We start from the raw sequence: 17747 nt of genomic DNA, 5'->3' as shown, positions 1-17747 counted from the left end.
AGCGCTCGTCTTATTCTATTGCCTTTGTAAGCACAAGTCCTCATTTTTTTTTCTTCAGATCGGCACTATTGGTTGCCAAAAGGTAATACCTACCATTCCCTGGTAGCATTTATATCCTCTGGTTGTTGAATCATTGAAGTTATTCAAGACTATTATTGTGCTTTTGATTTGTGCTGTTGCAATATTTCATTTACTGTGTAGTTTTGTTTTAAGGTACCATAGCAAGAAACTATTGAAGATTCTTAATGGTTTGGATTCAACAAGAAAAATGACCATAGAGGAGATGGTTGCTATGTTCTTAATGGTGATAGGACATGGGGCAGGGAATCAAATGATCCAAGAACGATTCCAACACTCCAGAGAGACTATTAGTAGACACTTTCATCAAGTTTTAATGGCATGTCTAAAATTGGCTATGGTCATTATTAAGCCAAAAGATCCAAGTTTTTTTGATGTTCACCCTAAAATAAGAGGAGATGATAGGTATTGGCCATATTTTAAAAATTGCATAGGAGCTATTGATGCACACATGTGCCTTGTATTGTTTCTTCTAAGGAGCAAATTAAATATATAGGTAGAAAGAGGTTTTCTTCCCAAAACATAATGGTCGTATGTGATTGGGACATGTGCTTCACATTTGTATGGCCTGGATGGGAAGGTACTATACATGATGCTAAAATATTTGATCAAGCACTTGGAGGCAAAATTTTAACTTTCCCCATCCCCCACCAATTAAGTAGCACTACTTATATTATGCATCATATCATTTTATTCTGTAAATATTGTTTTCTATGTAATATCAATTAATTATGTTTTATTTTGTTACTTGGCTTAGGTAAATATTACTAGGTAGATTCAGGCTATCCAATAATGGTTGGCTATTTAGGACCATACAAGTGTGAACATTATCATCTCCCTGATTTTGGACGTGCCATTAGTTTTAGAAATCCAAATGAGGCTTTAATTTTTTTCACTCTAGTTTGAGATGCACAATTAAAAGAACATTTGGGGTATGAAAAACAAGTTTCCTATTTTATGCTCAATGCCATCATTCAAGTTTGATACTCAGGTTTATCTTATCTCAGCTTCTAAGGCTACACATAATTTCATACAATAACATTCTTTCACTGATATTGAGTTCAACCATTATGCTGATGATGACATTATGCTAGAGATTGAGGAAGGAAATGGGCCTTCTAGCATTCGTCTAGAAATGTAAAGCAGGTCTTCTATTATTATGGAGTTGATGCGTAATAGAATTAAGGATGAAATTATCGAGAACCCTCCTCATGTATGAGTTATTCTCATTCTTTTTTGGTGTAAATTTTTAATATTTAGTGAATGATGTATTTTGATGTATTTTGATATATGTATATTATCATATAAAAATTATGTATAATGTTCAATATGTATTATCTTTGATTCAATTATATTTATATTGATTAAAATTTTGTATGTATTTTTTGTTATTTTATTTTTATATTTTTATTAAATAAAAATAAAAAATTAATTAAAATTAATCATAATAAATATTTAAAATTATTTATCTATTTAAATAATATTAATTATAAAATAAATCTATACATGCCTTTTTTCGTAATTTGACAGTCAAAAGCACTTTTTTTAAAAGATTTACCAAACACAAGCTGCTTCTTAAATACTGATAAAAGTACTTATTAAATGATTTTACCAAACACAAACTGCTTCTCTCTCACAGTACTTCTTCTGAAATTCTATTTGAAAAGAAATTATTTCAAAATAAGCTGATTTTTACAGCTTGACCAAACAGGTCCTAAACATAAAATACCATCCCAAGAAGTAGAGATTGTATCAACTATAAGCTATACTCTAAAATTGAAACTTGTACCCTATGCAATCCTATCTATAGCATATGATCATATTATGGCAACAAGAACCTCAAATAACTCAGTGGCTGTGGACAAGTAGAGAACATGGATTAGAGAGGAGTGCCTTGCATGGCTCTAATAGATCCACCCTAGGACATTGCATTCATTAGATTTTGTTATATAAGTACTAAAATCTGACAAAGCCATTAAAAGATTGGAGATACAAGATTGCCTCATGGTTTCAAGATGCCCTAATGGCTACTTTAACCTTAGTAACAACCATTGCATGCATAGCCTTTGAGGCATTGAATGACTCACTAGCCTTTGTGGATGATTGAGGATTCTCCTCGTATAGGTTCAATGGACACCCTCTTTTCCCCTGATCTACCTGAGCTTCTTCATCATGTGACCTAATAAGTGCCATAGTGTCTGATCAACAAGAATGTCGATGGATACAACATCCACCTTTAATGCTAGAGCAACAACATCACCAAAGATAATGGTAAAAGCTAATACACCAAACTAGAGCATTGGCTGACTATTAGGCCACCTTTCTTGCAGTGCATATAATGGAGACTTGTGTCAAGATGGGGCTACAAAATTGACCACATGATCAAACTCAGCAATATGCTTTAAGGATATCAAAATTGAATTCGGCTTTCATCACTTTTGCTTATGGCTACCACCTTCCTTTATCGACTGCACTTGGGTTAAATAGTCCATTGGCAGATTACATTCATGAGATGTAAGTAGAGTAGCATGTAAAAAGTTTGTCCTAATCAATAGGTAAGCTCAAGAATTTCAATCCATTGAGCCATGTCACAGGCCCTGATGCCACTTGCCCTACCTTTGAAAGCAAGGCTCAAGTATGTGACTTGATGGTTTTAACATATGGTTTGATGGTCTATAGCTCTCATTGGATGATGGCACAACACCAACCTGAACCACCATATGAATCGTGCGGATAATGGGGTTTGATGCCTTGCCCTGGCCTAAGTCCAATCAGAAGACCAAGTTAGTTTTGTCTTGGTTCTTCACTATAAAACTTGGAGAGTCCCTGGCCGTTGTCTATAGATGGGATGAGACTAGTCGGCACAAGTGGCAAGCATTGTAGAGGAGGATGATGCTATTATTGAGCCCAAAGTCTTCAATTCCACCGTGATATTATCTAGTACGGTTGCCTTCTGGTTGCCCCTTAGGATGAGGGCAATCGTTAAGTTTATGGTCAATAAGGCCACAACCAAAGCATACCCCCACCATCTCATAAATAATCTGCTACTAGATGCTAAAATTCGATAAGCCCATTGAACTCCAAGCATCAGTGGGCTAACTATGTCTAGCCTCACTATAACCAGCACATGGGTTCTAAGTATGAATAAAATGGCCTTGGTTTAGAAATCCACTTAAACAAGCATGCAGTAGCAAAGGTCATATTGAGTATCACAATCTTGTCCCAGTACTCCTACAATGAGACTCGCATTCTTATTTAGATTGCGGCCATTTTAATAGCATCAATGGCTAGCACAAAGTTGGGATGTCAAGCCCACAATGCCAGCATATATTTGGCACCTATTCATGAACCTACCACCTACACCCTATGCATATCTCAAAGTAGAATACCACAATCTTTGGTGGAGCAAGCAGGAGTTGAAATCCATGTTCAAGATTTTATTTTACTTTTTATTCACAAATGGTGACCATCAGTGGCAACCATCACCTAAGGAACTTGCTAACAAGATAGAGTTTCTAGGCTATCATGTTTGCTGGAGCTCCTCATTGTCAAACATAATAACCTTCTCGAACCATTCTCAATTGCTTCCGACATTGCAAGGGTTTATGTCTCTTGCCACCTTAGTCTACCTTTAGCCACATCTGGCCAGGATTGCCATAAACACCTTCATGACCGCATAATTGCTCAAACACAGGAGGAGGAGAAATGGATTCTCCCTGGCTTATATACTAGGCTTTTCGAAGGCCACATGGTAGTTGGCAGTCCTTGCCATTACAAACCTTCTTAATCTCCATATCTTAACCTTATGTAAACAACTTCAAAATGATAACACCTGTACTTATAGGCCTCCAAGTACATTAAAGCCAAGGTCCACCCAGCTCAAATGACAGCATAAGTTGATCACGATCATTTAAGTGTTGGCATTTGTTTGATTATTTCTAAAAGATTTAGGTTATTGTAGATAGATATCATGTTGGGATACTGCTTCATTCTAGTAACAGAATCAAGGAGGTTAATGATGGATGGTGGAGGGTTTAAGGTTAGAGGTCACCATGGTGGTGTAGAACAAATCGAGTGCATCTTCAATGGTGACAGTCTTGGATCAACATAATTCAATCAAGACTCTTTAGGATGATTTATTCTACTAGCTATATCATTTTTCTTGGCTGGGAGAGAAGAAATAGAGGGTGGATGGATATCAATAGTATCATGAGTCATCCTTATTGTCAGGGAAGAAAAAGAGATAGAGGAGTGGGAGGAAACAAGTTCTTCTTATTTGTATTTGGCACTCATCCAATTAGTTATGGATAATGTGTGCTAAAGGATGATGCCAATAACAGCGCTGTCTTCATTTTCTTGTTCAATGATAATAGAGGTATTAAATCATTTAATATCATAATTTCTCTAGTTGAATTGAGAGGTGCATAAGAGAGGATCATTTATACCACTATTGTGCTGGGGCAAATCAGATTATGCTAGAGGGTGACTCCATGATGATGATCAGCTAAATAAACAATATGAATGGCTATATGGATGGGACCTATCTTGATAGACTTATGAAAGATTACACATATATTTTTAGCTTTTGAAGCAGTCATTGTTAGGAATAGTGTCCCAAAGTCAATCGTCAGCCTGTTGACGGTTGTGCTCATTTTTGTATATATACATGAATTATGAATTAATAAAAAATTATTTTGATATTTTTCATCATAAAATGTTTCATCTTCTAATGAACTCCTATATTGTGGTGAAGTCCTTAAGACTATTTAGACTCGACAAAGGAGGATTTATCGTTTAGTCCTTAAATTGTTCGCGACCAAATGATACGTTGTTACTAAAGACGACAATGTCTATCAAGCATAGGTCGTTGTATGCCATATAGGTTGGTTGTCCTCTTAACCAATGAGTGTAGAGACACTGGTATGGCATATAGGTGAGAGGTAAGGGTACATCTGCACTGAACGTGACCGACTCCGGAGCTATTTCTGCTGTCAAGATTTGCTCCGATGGAATATGGATATAAATATCCCTCCGACCTGAGACCACCACAGTGACTTACAAGTAACTCACTGCACTTAGGCACTGGACTACCTGAATTTCTAATTCAGTGACGGAAGGCTGCTGGGTGTAGTCAAGTATTTGACTTGTCGGTGTGTGTATCAAGATGGGATTGACCACTCCAGTTTAGGAGCTGTGTACAGTCGTGTTTCAATTTAGCAAAATCTTGACCAGGATAGTCCTTGTGAGGAGTCACAGGACTATTTGAGTTGAGCACGATTCGGATGATCTAATCAGGGTTGACAGTTTAATCCTGAGTCATCCTAAACACAGAGGTCAAAAGGATGAATTATACAGTAACCATATTCACGTAGGTTCTGAGTATTGCGATTGCGATATTTGACCTATCCGATCGTCGAGTACCATTGCTAGATGGTCACTTCGATTAGTACAGGAATTGGTTCCTATGCTACCGGCTTAGGTTCGAACCTGCGGGGTCACACACATTAGAGGTTCCTATCTGATCTGATGGCTGATGAAGAGTCCTAATGCTGTGGACTATGAGTCCTATATGTCTGAGACTCTGTGATCGATAATCAGGATTCTCTGATCATGAGTCCCACACATTTTGGGTACCGGGGTCAAGAGTCCCACTGGTTTGGGACTCTTCGATCAGGGTTACATATCGATGAATTCTGATGTCCGATTATCCATCGAATTTGGATTCAATATTTATGAGATATTTAATTAGTATTTGATCGCTAATTAACTCAATTTGATTGAGTAATTATTTTTGGATCAAGTCCAATTGAATTGGATTCAGTTGGGTTTGACCCGATTAGGTTAAGAGTTGACCTAATCGTCGAGATGGTTTGGTCCCTGATTTGATCAGGGGTTGAGCTTAATCAATTCCTGATTTGATTAGATTTTATTGAGCCTAATTAAGTCTAATTAAGTTGGGTTTAAATTAGTCTAATTGGGCCTAACTTATTTGGTTCAATTAGGTTGGTTTAAATAATGAAACCACCTTGACCCATTCTCCCTGCGCCACCTCACTTCCACTGCGCCCATTTGAATTCACGAGAAAGAAGTTCTCATGAATTTTTTCTCATGCAAAGCCCTCCTCACGCCCTACTTTAATGTACCATATGAGTGGATAAGGATGATTGGTTGGCCATTCAAATTCAAAATAAAGTTTGAATTTGAATGAGCAACCAATCTTAGTGCCTTGACCTTATCCTCTTTTAATGTCCTATTTATTACACGAGAAAATATTTCTCATGAAATCACTCACGCACAAATTAAGCCACGTCCTCCTCTTCTCACGCCCTTAGTGGATAGGGATAAATTGATTTCCATTTGAATTCAAAATTTGATTTGAATTCAAATGTGCAATTACTCATCTTTATCCTCTCACGTGGATAAGACCTTGGTTGTTGTTTTAAAAGGAGGAGAAGAGTGGGCGTGTGAAACAAAATTTTTGGAGAGAAAATCTGGGCATGAGGAATCCTTGTGTGCAAGGTGAAGGTCTATATCCTTCGAGAGAAAAAGAAAGAAAAGAAAGAAAAAGTATGCGCAGGGTTTCAGTCTGGAGTTCGGGAAGTGAGAAGGTGAGCTACGAGTGTCGTGAGCCCATCAAATTTTAGGAAGATCTTCAACATCCTCTCAAGCACGTCTGCTAATAATTCAGAGTATCCAAAGAATCGACAGACATCGATCGAAGGAGTTCGATCAGCATCGACCGTCGAAAGGGCTCTACAATGAGCTAGCACTTGTGAGGAGTCGATCAGACCGGGAGCTTCGTGTGGACGATCCGCAGAGTTTAGACATACTGTGTGACTGCATCACGATGATCAGACTCCTCCGACGATGATCAGATTGTGGTGATCTACTATCCATACAAAGGTATTGTGTTCTGAACACATTACAGTAAAGTATTTACTGTTCAAATTCGAATTTCAAATTTAAATGCATGCATGCTATATATCATATTTAGATCCTAGTGTAGGGTAAATTTTTATTAATTAATTAGATTAATTAATAATTTTACTGCAAAATAGTAATTTTGAAAAAAAATTAAAATTACCATTTTACCCCTGCACTGAATTTTTCTCACAAATGGTATCAGAGTGGGTTCTTAGATATGATATATATATTTACATGCATAGATTAAGTTGTAATATAAAAGTTTAAATTTAAATTTAAAATTTAAAATTTAAAATTTGAATTTTGAAAGTTGTTCGAAATTCAAAATTCAAAAATTTAAAATTCAAAATTTAAATTCAAAATTTAAATTTGAATTTTAAAATTTGAAATTTAAAATTTAAAATTCAAAAATTTAAAATTCAAAAATTTGAAATTTGAAATTTGGTTAAAATTTTAAATTTTAAATTCAAAATTTAAAATTTGAAATTTGAAATTCAAAATTTGAAATTCAAAAATTTAAAATTTAAAATTTGAAATTTGTTTGAAATTTAAAATTCAAAATTTAAAATTTGAAATTTAAATTTTGAATTGGTATATTTAGATATACTTGATCCAAGTAGCAAGTAATCGAATTGGGTTGGTTGCCATGGCCGTCCGGTCATAGGAGAAAAGTAGAGTTTAAAGGCCCTCTCTTCCATTCGATGAGGTCTCTATGGCGGTAGGGGTGCCAATACAATTATATCCCATACAGATGAAGTAGCGAAAGGAATATTCATGATTTATTTTGATTGAGTTATTTTCTATTATGTAATTAGCAATAGGATTGCTATTTATGAAATGTGCTGATCTATTTGTGTAATGAGTCAACATATTTGGTGAACAGAAAATAAAACCTTTCAAATTTAAAAATTATTTTCGAAATGCCAAACCCTGATCCATCAGTCCAAATACTTAATTAAAAGAATTAAGTATTGTCTAGTAGGTCTAGAATTGTGAATTAAGATCTAAGACAATTGTATAAACTTGTGGGTCAATGGGTTAGATGGATTAGGTCCATAATTGGGTTAGACCTAAGGTTAGTTTAAAGAAATGGACTAAATTAGAGTAATTGGTCAAATTTAATCAAAAGTTGAATTAGATTAGGTCAAGGATACTCTAGACTCAACTCCAATAGTTATAGTTGAATGGGTCCATGTCTTTAACTAGATCAAGATGGACTTAATTCATGGCTACGTGGTGGAACCCTATTTACTAAGTTGATCAAATTAAAACTAATAAACCAATTGGTATCTAAGGTAAGTTTGGCAGTTTGACCAGTGGTTTTTAAGCGGGAGCTACTCGCAATAATTCGATCTCTGATGAATTAATGGCTTATCATCACCACTGATCTCACTTACCTGGCCAACCTGATAAATTAGATTTTGATTAGATCACTTGGTGATTAGGGCTCACCCATGTCATTAGGTAAATCAGTTTGACTGATTTAGGTGCTCCTAATGTCAGCTTTAAGTAAATCCTTTTTAATCTGACTTGGTGAAGTCAGTGGGAGGATTGAAATTGACTGGATATTTTCTTCTCATCTATTCTTTAATAAAATCCTCAAAAATTATTAGATCTTAAAAATGATTAAGTTATATTGATAACTAAATCATAGCCTCCCATTAAGTGTGTGATAATGAGTCCATTAGTTTAATAATCATTGGAGGCCCAAAGACCTGGTGCTTATTGACTAATGGAATTATCATTCATAGTATGATAATTTGGTTTGAGTCTTTCTGATGGTGGTTAGGTTGGCCGACCAAAGTCGGACTTGATCATTTATTGGTCCGATTTACCAAATCAAATCATGTTAATGGTTGGACCTAACCAGATCTTTTCAGTGGAGGCCAAAACCTACTGATTAGGTTCTGGGGCAAAATCAATTACTAGAAGTTGTTTTGAGAAACAACTAGTTATGAACCTACCCATAGATGCACATGGGTTGACCAACCAAAGTTGGGCTCGTGTGTAGTCTGTGTGGAATCTAGTACCCACTAAGGAATTAAAGTAATTTCTCGAATTGGAGGTTGAGGCTACCAATTCGTAAAAATACTGGAAGAAACTTTAGACTAAAGTCCAAGTCTTTAGTATTAGTAATTTATGTACTAATATAGGTCTGATTTTTTTTTATGCAGCTATGATCACTATCCTGTCACTCCGATCATTATTAGATAATGACAAGCTCATGAGACCTAATTTCGATAGCTGGTATCAAAAATTAAAAATCGTTCTTGAGCATGAGCGGATCCTTTATGTAGTAACGGATCCGGCACCTGAGGAGCCAGCCTTGAACACCAGAGGGACGGTTCGAGACACTTACCAGAAGTGGCTCAACGACCGCACCACCGTCCAATGCATAATGCTGACGGCAATGAATGATGAGTTCAGCCGTAGGTTCGAGAACGTCTAGCCGCAGGAGATGCTTCAAATGTTGAACGACTCTTTTGCATGCCTGACGACGTTGAAAGGCACAAAACTAGTTTGCCATTTTCAATGCTCAATGAGGGATGGAGCCTCAGTCACTGATCATGTACTGTACATGATCGAAATGATTGAGCGCCTAAGTAAACTGGATTTTCTCCTGCACGAGCAGCTCGGTAAGGATGCGATCCTTAATTCTCTGCCCAAATCCTACCTTCCCTTCCTTACTCATTTTTGAATGACAAAGCCTGCAGTGAACTACCACGGCTTGTTGGGGTTGCTGCAGAACTTTGAGAAGGATCACCAGCTCCATAAGGAGTCGGTGAATGTTGTGGGAGGGTCCTCTTCTGATCGTCGACCCTTTATGAAAGGGAAGAAGAACAAGAAGAAGAAGAATAAGAAGGTGCAGCCGCATGCTGGGATGTCTGCACAGGGTCAGACCAAGAAGCGCAAGCCCGACCAGAGCCAGGCGGAGTGCTTCTTTTGCAAGAAGCAAGGGCACTGGAAGAAGAACTGTCCTCTATACATTGCCTCACTGGATCCGAACAGGCCAAAAAAGAAGCAAGGTACTTATATGATAACACCTTGCAACTTTTTCATTTATGATACTACTGCCTGGGTATTGGATACCGGAAGCCCTTATCAATTTGCAATTCGATGTAGGGTCTGCAGGTCAGTAGGAGATTTGATGAAGGCGAGAGGTTCCTGAATGTTGAAGATGGAAGTAAAGTTTCAGTTCTAGCATTAGGAATCATGAACCTTGTAATCAATTCTAGAAATATAATTCTGAGTGAATGTCACTATTGTCCAAGCTTTTTATTAAATATTATTTCTGTAGGCCTTTTGACCATGAACGGTTATCAATTTTTAATAAAAAGAAACGTTTGCAATATCATTTTGAATGGTGTTACAATGTTTATTGGACAACTTTATAATGAAATTTACTTTCTATCACAACCTGTTAATGTGGTTCAAACCTCCAGTAAATGTCCTAGAATAGATAATGTGTCAGAAGTCTATCTTTGGCACTGTAGGCTAGGTCATATCAATAAGAACAGGATAAACAGGTTGGCTCAAGAAGAAATTCTTGAAGTAGGTGATTGTGAATCACTTCCAACCTATGAGTCCTGTCTTCTTGGTAAAATGACCAAGTCACCTTTTACTGGAAACGGTGAGCGAGCCAGTGAACTCTTGGGTCTGGTACATTCTGATATATGTGGACCCATAAGCTCAGGTGCAAGAGGTGGATATTTCTACTTCATAACCTTTACAGATGACCTATCGAGGTATGTGTATGTCTATTTAATGAAGCATAAGTCGGAGTCATTTGAAATGTTCAAACTATTCCGAAATGAGGTAGAAAAATAAACTGGAAAGTGTATTAAAACTCTTCGATCTGATCGAGGAGGTGAATACCTTTTCAATGAGTTTCTGACATATCTTGGGAAGAATGGGATTCTCTCTCAATGGACTCCTCCTGGAACACCACAGCATAATGGTGTATCTGAAAGGAGGAATCGGACCTTGTTGGACATGGTTCGATCCATGATGGGGTTTGCTGGTCTGTCGATCTTTCTCTGGGGATATGCGCTCGAATCGGCTTGTTACCTTCTAAATAAAGTTTCGAGTAAGTCTGTTACCAAAACACCATATGAGATATGGATAGGACGTAAGCCAGTACTCTCGCACCTTAGGGTTTGGGGGTGTTCGGCTTATATTAAACGTTTAATTACAGACAAGCTAGGACCTAGGTCTGACAAGTGTAATTTTATAGAATACCCAAAGAGACCAAAGGGTATTATTTCTACCTGGCTGATGAGCAAAAGGTGTTTGTCAACCTTAAGGCAATCTTTTTGGAAAAAGAGTTCCTTGATGAAGGGACTGTTGCCTCTAAGGTCGAACTTGACAAAGTTCGACAGGTGAAAAAATCGACACAAGTTGCTGAACCTAAACTGGATTTGATTAGATCAGATCCGGAGCCCATTGTTCAAGCACCCTTAAGGCGATCTGATAGAGTACCACGTCAATCGGACAGATACTATGGTTTCTTGGTCCGGAACGACGATCCTATCAAACTTGATGAAAACGATGAGGATCCGATCACCTACATGGATGCAATGCAGAGATCCGACTCTAAAAATGGCTAGAGGCATGAAATTCGAAATGGAGTCCATGAAGGTCAACGATGTGTGGACATTGGTTGACCCACCCGAAGGAGTAAAATCCATAGGGTGTAAGTGGGTCTTCAAAAGGAAGAGGGGCGCAGACGGAAAGGTGAAAACCGATAAAGCCGGCTGGTTGCCAAGGGATATCGTCAACGTTATGGTATAGACTATGACGAGATATTTTCTCCTGTGGCAATGCTCAAATCCATTCGGATTATGCTTGCGATAGCTGCCCATCTGGACTATGAAATCTGGCAGATGGATGTGAAGACAGCTTTCCTAAACGGAGAGCTGGATGAAGAGGTGTATATGATACAACCTGTAGGATTCACATCCACTGATGAGTCTAAGGTGTGCAGACTACAGAGGTCCATTTATGGACTTAAGCAAGCTTCCCAGAGTTGGAACATACGTTTTGATAGGATGATCAAGACGTATGGCTTCGTTAAGAACGGAGAAGAGCCCTGCATTTATAAGTGGGCTAATGGTCCAGTAGTAGTATTTCTTGTATTGTATATGGATGATATTCTCTTAATCGGGAATGATGTCCCTGTATTACAGGGAATAAAGATTTGGCTGTCGTCACAGTTCTCCATGAAGGATTTGGGAGAAGCTTCCTACATCCTAGGGATGAGGATCTATAGGGATAGATCTAAATGGTTGCTTGGTTTATCCCAGTCTACGTACATAGATACTATGCTGAAGAGGTTCAGCATGGAGAATTTCAAGAAAGGCTATCTACCGATAGGCATGAAATTTCTCTCTCGAAGAGGGATTGTCCGACAACACCTCAAGAGAGAGAGCGTATGAGTAGAATTTCATATGCTTCGACAGTGGATCTATCATGTACGCCATGACATGTACATGACCAGATGTGGCATACTCACTAGGGGTAGTGAGTAGATACCAATCTGATCCAGGGGAGAATCACTGGAAGGTTGTTAAAACCATCCTAAAGTATTTAAGAAATACTAAGAACCAGTGGCTTGTTTATGGTGAATCAGACTTGAGACTTATAGAGTTTGCAGACTCTAGTTTTCAGTCTGATCATGATGACAGCAAAAGTGTGTCGAGATTTATTTTTACCCTTTATGGTGGGGCTATCTGCTGGAAGAGTTCCAAACAACACACAGTGGCTGATTCTGTTTGCGAGGTGGAGTATGTCGCTGCATCAGATGCTGCCAAAGAAGTGGTGTGGCTGAGAAAATTCATCACCGAGCTCGGAGTAGCATCCTCCCTTGTTGGTCCAGTTCTGCTCTACTGTGACAGCTCTGGAGCCATTGCTCGGGCGAAGAACCCAAGGCACACCAGCGGACGAAGCATATTCTGCACCGCTACCATCTCATCCGAGAAATTATGGATCGAGGTGACGTCGACCTTCAGAAGATCGACGGAAAGGAGAACCTGATCGACCCATTCACTAAAGCCATTACGGTGAAGGAGTTCGATGACTACAAGTCGAAGATGGGTATTAGATACTGCACTGATTGGCTTTAGGCCAAGTGGAAGATTGTTGGGAATAGTGTCCCAAAGCCAATGTCAGCCTGTTGACAGTTGTGCTCATTTTTGTATATGTACATGAATTATGAATTAATAAAAAATTATTTTAGTATTTTTCATCACAAAATATTTCATCTTCTAATGAACTCCTATGTTGTGATGAAGTCCTTAAGACTATTTAGACTCGACAAAAGAGGATTTATCGTTTAGTCCTTAAATCTGTTCGCGACCAAATGATACGTTGTTACCAAGGATGACAATGTTTATCAAGCATAGGTCGTTGTGTGCCATATAGGTTGGTTGTCCTCTTAACCAATGAGTGTGGAGATACTGGTATGGCATACAGGTGAGATGTAAGGGTACATCTGCACTGAATGTGACCGACTCCGGAGCTATTTCTGCTGTCAAGATTTACTCCGATGGAATATGAGTATAAATGTCCCTCCGACCTGAGACCGCCACGGTGACTTGCAAGCAACTCACTGCACTTAGGCACTGGACTACCTGAATTTCTAATTCAGTGACGGAAGGCTGCTGGGTGTAGTCAAGTACTTGACTTGTTGGTGCGTGTGTCAAGATGGGATTGACCATTCCAGTTTAGGAGCTATGTATAGTCGTGTTTCAATTTAGCAAAATCTTGGCAGGGTAGTCCTTGTGAGGAGTCACAGGACTGTTTGAGTTGAGCACGATTCGGATGATCTAATCAGGGTTGACAGTTTAACCCTGAGTCATCCTAAACACAGAGGTCAAAAGGATGAATTATACTGTAACCATATTCATGTAGGTTCTGAGTGTTGCGATTGCGACTATTCGACCTATCCGATCGTCGGGTACTATTGCTAGATGGTCACTTTGATTAGTACAGAAATTGGTTCCTGTGCTACCGACTTAGGTTCGAACCTGTGGGGTCACACACATTAGAGGTTCCTATCTGATCTGATGGCTGATGAAGAGTCCTAATGCTCGTGGACTATGAGTCCTACTGTCTGGGACTCTATGATCGAGAATCAGGATTCTCTGATCACGAGTCCCACACATTTTGGGTACCGGGGTCAAGAGTCCCACTGGTTTGGGACTCTTCGATCAGGGTTACATATCGATGAATTCTGATGCCGATTACCCATCGAATTTGGACTCAATATTTATGAGATGTTAAATTAGTGATTTGATCACTAATTAACTCAATTTGATTGAGTAATTATTTTTGGATCAAGTCCAATTGAATTGGATTCAGTTGGATTTGATCCGATTAGGTTAAGAGTTAACCTAATCGTCGAGATGGTTTGGTCCCTGATTTGATCAGGGGTTGGGCTTAATCAATTTCTGATTTGATTAAAATTTTATTGAGCCTAATTAAGCTAATTAAGTTGGATTTAAATTAGTCTAATTGGGCCTAACTTATTTGGTTCAATTAGGTTGGTTTAAATAATGAGACCACCTTGACCCATTCTCCCTGCGTCACCTCACTTCCACTGCGCCCATTTGAATTCACGAGAAGGAAGTTCTAATGAATTTTTTCTCACACAAAACCCTCCTCACGTCCTACTTTAATGCACCATATGAGTGGATAAGGATGATTGGTTGGCTATTCAAATTCAAAACAAAGTTTAAATTTGAATGAGCAACCAATCTTAGCGCCTTGACCTTATCCTCTTTTAATGCCCTATTTATTATATGAGAAAATGTTTCTCAGGAAATCACTCATGCACAAATTAAGCCACGCCCTCCTCTTCTCACGCCCTTAGTGGATAGGGATAAATTGATTTCATTTGAATTCAAAATTTGATTTGAATTCAAATGTACAATTACTCATCTTTATCCTCTCACGTGGATAAGACCTTGGTTGTTATTTTAAAAGGAGGAGAAGAGTGGGGTGTGTGAAAGAAAATTTTTGGAGAGAAAATCTGGGTGTGAGAATCCTTGTGTGCAAGGTGAAGGTCTATATCCTTTTGAAGAAAAAGAAAGAAAAGAAAGAAAAATATGCGCAGGGTTTCAGTGAGTTCTTCAGGATTTCAGCCTGGAGTTCGGGAAGTGAGAAGGTGAGCTACGAGTGTCGTGAGCCCACCAAATTTAAAAAAATCTTCAACATCCTCTCAAGCACGTCTGCTGATGATCGGAGCATCCAAAAATCGACAGACATCGATCGAAGGAGTTCGATCAGCATCGGCCATCGAAAGGGCTCTACAATGAGCTAGCACTCGTGAGGAGTCGATCAGATCGGAAGCTTCGTGTGGACAATCCACAGAGGCCAGACATACTGTGTGGCTGCATCGCGATGATCAGACTCTTCCGACGGTGATCAGATTGCGGCGATCTACTATCCGCACAAAGGTATTGTGTTCTGAACACATTACAGTAAAGTATTTACTGTTCAAATTCAAATTTTAAATTTAAATGCATGCATGCTATATATCATATTTAGATCCTAGTGTAGGATAATTTTTTATTAATTAATTAGATTAATTAATAATTTTTACTATAAAATAGTGATTTTGAAAAGTTTTAAAATTACCATTTTATCCTGCACTGAATTTTTCCCACAGCCATGTCTCTAGGGAAGCAAATGGTGTAGTTAATTGGGTTGCTTTCTATGTTACTAACTACTTTGATAATATTGTATGCGAATCCATATCTATAATTTCTTTTGAAACTTTGGGATATCATATATGCTGATAGTTGGGTCGTATTTAAGTTAGGATGATATGATTATTCTGTTCCATAAAAGAAAAATATGCTCATGATAAGTTTCTTGGTTTGGGACTCTAGATGTGGATTTGTTATTTGATATCTTCAGTTTGTGTCATGCACACAAAGACATAAATAAACCATAAACACAACATAAGGAAAAATAAAAACTAGATCAGTTAAATAAATAATTGAATTCAAGGGGATTTGGATTTAGGGCTTCACTAATTCTAGTTTTGAATAATATGTTAACAAAGTGCATGAATTCAAAAAGTTTAAATTGTTGAAAAATAATCAACAACACATATCATGCTTAACACCTCCTCAACTTTTGTTTTCCTCCAAACTTTCCTTATCATATTTTACAAAGTTTGCCATATATTGATCCATGCATCTTCTCTTCAAAAACAATAACACTTGTTGTAATTTTCTTATTTGTTGCTATAAACTTACTAAGAAGTCATGCAGCAAATGCTTGCCAACCGAATTGACTTTTCTCATGTCCAACCTAACATAAATTATTGACTTATTCTCTATTAGTTTAAGCTTTTGAACTCAATCGATCAGTTAACAGCATCATGTTAGCCTCGTTGTCACTTCCTCCTTTGAGTTCTTTAAACCCTCTTATCGATTTGGCTATGGAGAACAACTATGTCATTGGTTCTTCCAAATTATGGATCAAGTAGCCTAGAGCTAAGCAAGGTGGATATTGGTCAAGAACCCATTCAAATAGAAGTAATCATATGGTTATTTTTTTGTATGAGACTTAATCAAAAAGAATATAATAATATTTTAATATCTTGCATGATTCAAAGCAGCAAAATGAGAGGCCTACGATCTTATTTATTTTTCTTAAGAATAAATTACAAAATCCCCCCTTAGGTTTGCTTTTATTACACTTACACTCAGTAGTTTTAAAAACGTGCACTTATACCTCTCAGAATTAACACCGTTAGTCAAACCTTGTTAAAATGATAAAATGACCATTATACCCTTCATAAATTAAAGCAGTCTAGTCCTCTTTTCAACTTGTATGGTTCTGTTTGTTCCCATTCTCACCATCTTCCTCTTTTTTTCTCAAATTAGGATTTCTAACTAGAAACCCTAAACCTCTTTTATTTTTCTCGTCGAATCGTGGTAGGACCTCTGATTAATAAAGTCCTTGCAAGCGACAAAGAGCTAGCTGCTTTTTCTTTGAGGTACGATATATTTTTTTATATTTTTATTGATATATTTTATTTTTTTATAAGGAATGCATTTTTTTCTAACGGCATGCATACCATCTTGACATATTGGTAGAGATCTGTTAATATCTCTTCGATTTTATTGCTTAATGGTAGAAATGCAGTGGATTTCAATTTGAATAGCTTAAAAGTAGCAGTAAATGAGTTTCTTTTTATATGCTCTTACAAATAAAGTGTTTGTAAAAGTGTAGTTGGTGGTTCCCATTCTTATTTGTTTCAAATTTAAGTTTTCTTCCTCCCTTTGGTAGAATGCAAGTGGGTGCTGACCGATAGTAGAATATAAGTTGGTGCTGGCTAGATGTTATATTATTTAAGTATATTTAGATGCTCTATTATAATCATAGTTAGATCTTACACAAAATCTGTCGTCAAGTTGGATATATGTTCTTTTTTTTTTTAGACTTCTATGAGATTTAGAGGTAAAATTTAATTTAGTTCGTAATATGATATTATTTGATGGTTAAAATTAAAAGTTGATTAAAGGACTGTTTAATTTATCACTGTTTCTTTTGTATATGCTGTAGTGGTGTTTCATATTACAAGATAGTATATCATACTGTATATTTGGATTTAAATGGTGCACTAACTAATATAATAATTGATATATGTAGGGGTGTAATGGCTTATCATAATTTGATTGTATTCCATATAGATCGAGAATATTGGATCGATAATGTAGATAAAAATCTCT

The sequence above is a fragment of the Elaeis guineensis genome, chromosome 11 (genome assembly GCF_000442705.2).
Source record: "Elaeis guineensis isolate ETL-2024a chromosome 11, EG11, whole genome shotgun sequence".
NCBI classification, from domain to species: domain Eukaryota; kingdom Viridiplantae; phylum Streptophyta; class Magnoliopsida; order Arecales; family Arecaceae; genus Elaeis; species Elaeis guineensis.
Note: the sequence above shows the minus strand (reverse complement) of the source record.